The 4,169-nt window shown below is 56.2% G+C and overlaps 1 pseudogene; it reads left to right on the top strand.

Annotated features, from left to right (window-relative positions):
* Positions 1-748: 748 nt before the first annotated feature.
* Positions 749-4,169, top strand: LOC107968289 (ETS domain-containing protein Elk-1-like; annotated as a pseudogene).

The raw sequence follows: 4,169 nt of genomic DNA, 5'->3' as shown, positions 1-4,169 counted from the left end.
CATCGGCCTATCCCCTTATGAAATGCTTCATGGGTTGCCTTATTTAAGTTCCACTACTCACCTCCCAACATTTGAGACAAACGATGAGTTTCTTAAAAACTATGTATCCAGTCTGTCTTCTACCCTCTCCTCCCTTGAATTCCCAGTTCAACACCAGCCCCGAGATCACCTTCTTATCAGAAGTTGGAAAGGAGAAAAGCTTGAACCCACCTGGGAAGGACCTTATCTGATGCTCCTAACGACTGAGACGGCAGTCAGCCCGCTAAGGAGTAGACCCACCATACCCAGTCAAAAAGGTGTCTCCCTCTCCAAAGTCACGGACCTTCATCCCAGGACCAATCACCACCAGAGTAACGTGAAAGAAAAAAGCCTAATTGGCCTGTCCGCTTTCCTCTTCTCTTTCCCTTAGCTACCCCACATCTCATTATTAATGTAACCAGGGCAAAGTCACCCCAAATCATTACTTTTGATGCTTTTGTTATACCTTGCGGAGACTTGCAAAGTCAAACGCAGCTCTCTACTTCAGAAAAATGTCTTTGCGAGAAAAAAAATTAGCTTTTTCGTTAATCACCGACATAATGAAAAACAACATGAAGCACAAATTATCTTGATGACACACAAAAATCCTTGTTTTTCCTAAGCCAATTACTTAAAACGTAAAAAAAAAAAAAAAAAAAAAAAACCTTCCGGCCTCCGCCTCCAGGCCTGGGGGGCGGCGGGGCCGCGTATGGAGCCCCCACCCCCTGGAGCTGCCAACATGGCCAGCACCACCGCCCCGCTACACACAGGTACCCCTAGGATGGCGTGAGCACTCCCCCGACGATGGACCCACCTGTGACGCTGTGGCACTTTCTGCTGCAGCTGCTGAAAGCAAGGCAACGGCCACAGCTCCTGGACTTCATGGGATGGTGGTGAACTCAAGCTGGTGGTTGCAGAGGAAGGTGGCCTAGCCGTGGGGGCTATGCAAGAACAAGACCAACGTGAATTACGACAAGCTCAGGCGGGCCTTGCCGTACTACTGTGTCTGGAATTGGTGGGTTCTTGATCTCACTGACTTCAACAACGAAGCCACGGACCCTCGCAGTGAGTGCTACAGTTCTTAAAAGGCGGCATGTCCCGCCGTTTGTTCCCCTCATGTTCCGATAGGTTCCGAGTTTTTTTCTTCTTCTTCTTCTGGTGGGTTTGTGGTCTCGGTGGTTCAAGACTGAAGCTGCAGACCTTCGTGGTGCGTGTTACAGCTTTTAAGGCAGCGCGTCTAGAGTTGTTTGTTCTTCCTGGTGTGTTGGGAGTCTCGCTGGTTTCAGAAATGAAGCTACAGACCTTCACGGTGAGTGTCACAGCTCACAAAAGCACTGCAGACGCAAAAACGGAGCAGTAACAAGATTTATTACAAACAGTGAAAAACAAAGCTTTCTCTCTATAGAAGACGACCCTAACGGGTTGCCGCTGCTGGCTCAGGCAGCCTGCTTTTATTCCCTTATCTGGCCCCACCCACATCCTGCTGATTGGTCCATTTTACAGAGAGCCGATTGGTCTGTTTTACAGGGAGCTGATTGGTCCATGTTGACAGGGTGCTGATTGGTGCGTTTACAATCCCTGAGCTAGACACAAAAGTTCTCCAGGTCCCCACTAGATTAGCTAGATACAGAGTGTCGATTGGTGTATTTACAAACCCTGAGCTAGACACAGTGCTGATTGGTGCAATTACAAACCTTGAGCTAGATACAGAGTGCTGATTGGTGCATTCACAGTCCCTTAGCTAGACATAAAGATTCTCCAAGACCCCACCAGATTAGCTAGACACAGAGCGCTGATTGGTGCATTTACAACTCTTGAGCTAGATACAGGGTGCTGATTGGTGTATTTACAGTCCCTTAGCTAGACATAAATATTCTCCAAGTCCCCACCAGATTAACTAGATACAGAGCGCTGATTGGTGCATCCGCAAACCCTGAGCTAGACACAGGGTGCTGATTGGTGTGTTTACAAACCTTGAGCTAGATACAGAGTGCTGATTGGTGTATTTACAATCCCTTAGCTAGACATAAAGGTTCTCCAAGTCCCCACCAGATTAACTAGATACAGCATGCCAACTGGTGCATCCACAAACCCTGAGCTTGACACACGGTGCTGATTGGTGTATTTACAAACCTTGAGCTAGATACAGGGTGCTGATTGGTGTATTTACAATCCCTTAGCTAGACATAAAGGTTCTCCAAGTCCCCACCAGATTAACTAGATACAGCATGCCAACTGGTGCATCCACAAACCCTGAGCTTGACACACGGTGCTGATTGGTGTATTTACAAACCTTGAGCTAGATACAGGGTGCTGATTGGTGTATTTACAATCCCTTAGCTAGACATAAAGGTTCTCCAAGTCGTCACTAGACTCAGGAGCCCTGCTGGTTTCACCCAGTGTATCTTGCACCCGGGCCGTAGGTGGAGCTGCTTGCTAGTCCCCCGCCATGGGCCCACACTCCTCAGCCCTTGGACGGTCAATGGGACCGGACGCAGTGGAGCAGGGGGCAGCGCTCTTCCGGGAGGCTCGGGCCAGGCAGGAGCCCACGCCTGCGGGTGGTGGTGGGGGGCGGCGGGGAGGCTTAGGCATGGCAAGCTGCAGGTCTCAAGCCCTGCCCCACGGCAAGGCAGGTAAGGCCCAGTGAGAAATGGAGCGCAGCGCCGGTGGGCCGGCACTGCTGGGGACCCTGGCGCACCCTCCGCAGCTGCTGGCCCGGGTGCTAAGCCCCTCACTGCCCAGGGCAGGCGGGGCCTGCCACTCCAAGTGCGGGGCCTGCGGAGCCCACACCCACCCAGAACTGGCGCTGGCCCGCAAGTGCCGCGCGCAGCCCCAGTTCCCACCCGTGCCTCTCCCTTCACACCTCCCTGCAAGCCGAGGGAGCCGGCTCCGGCCTCGGCCAGCCCAGAGAAGGGCTCCCACGGTGCAGCGGCGGGCTGAAGGGCTCTTCAAGCGTGGCCAGAGTGGGCGCCAAGGCTGAGGAGGCACTGACAGCGAGCGAGGGCTGCCGGCATGCTGTCACCTCTCACGACTATGAGAAGAACATCATCCGCAAGGTGAGCGGCCAGAAGTTGGTCTACAAGTTTGTGTCCTATCCTGAGGTCGCAGGGTGCTCCACTGAGTGAGGACTGCCCGCCCCAACCAGAGGTGTCGGTTACTCCGCCGTGGCAGTTGTGGCCCCTGCTGCCGCCCCAGGGCACTGCCTCAGGAAAGCCAGGCACACCCAAGGGTGCAGGAATGGCAGGCCCTGGCGGTTTGGCACGCAACAGCCGGAACAAGTACATGCGCTCGGGCCTCTGTTCCACCTTCACCATCCAGTCTCTGCAGCCGCAGCCACCCCCTCAGCCTCGGCCTGCTGCGGTGCTCCCCAACGCAGCTCCTGCAGTCCAAGCCCCTTGGAGGCCTGCCTGGAGGCTGAGGAAGCCGGCTTCCCTCTGCAGGTCATCCTGACCCCGCCCGAGGCCCCAAACCTCAAATTAGAAGAGCCGAATGTGGAGCCGGGTTTGCGCCGCCCTTTGCCCCCGGAAGTGGAAGTGGAAGGGCCCGAGGAAGAGTTGGAATTCGCGGGGGAAAGAGGGTTCGTGCCAGAAACCGCCAAGGCCGAGCCTGAAGTCCCTCCACAGGAGGGCGTGCCAGCCCCGCTGCCGAGGTCCTTATGGACACCGCAGGGCAGGCGGGCGGCCACGCGGCTTCCAGCCCTCAGATCCAGCCGCAGAAGGGCCGGAAGCCCCGGGACCTAAAGCTTCCACTCAGCCCGAGGCTGCTAGGGGCGCCGGGACCCGAACGGACCCCAGGATCGGGAACTGGCTCCGGCCTCCAGGCGCCGAGGCCGGCGCTGACCCTGTCCCTGCTTCCTACGCACACGTTGACCCCGGCGCTGCTGACACCCAGCTCGCTGCCTCCCAGCGTTCACTTCCGGAGCAGCCTGAGTCCCCCCCCGCAGCCCGGCCAAGCTCTCCTGCCAGCTTCCGTCCAGTGGCGGCGCCCAGGTGCACATCCCTTCCATCGGCGTGGCTGGCCTCTCGACCCCCGCGGTGCTCTCGCCAGGGCCCCAGAAGCCATGACCACCACCACCAGCACCACCACCCCTTCTGGGGTCCCTCCATCCGTGCTCTCTCAAGGAGAAACACAGTTCAACTGAAAGACTCATG

This window comes from Pan troglodytes, chromosome 15, assembly GCF_028858775.2.
Source record: "Pan troglodytes isolate AG18354 chromosome 15, NHGRI_mPanTro3-v2.0_pri, whole genome shotgun sequence".
NCBI lineage: Eukaryota > Metazoa > Chordata > Mammalia > Primates > Hominidae > Pan > Pan troglodytes.
The sequence above is the reverse complement of the archived record's forward strand: the minus strand, read 5'-3'. Positions and strand labels throughout refer to the sequence as shown.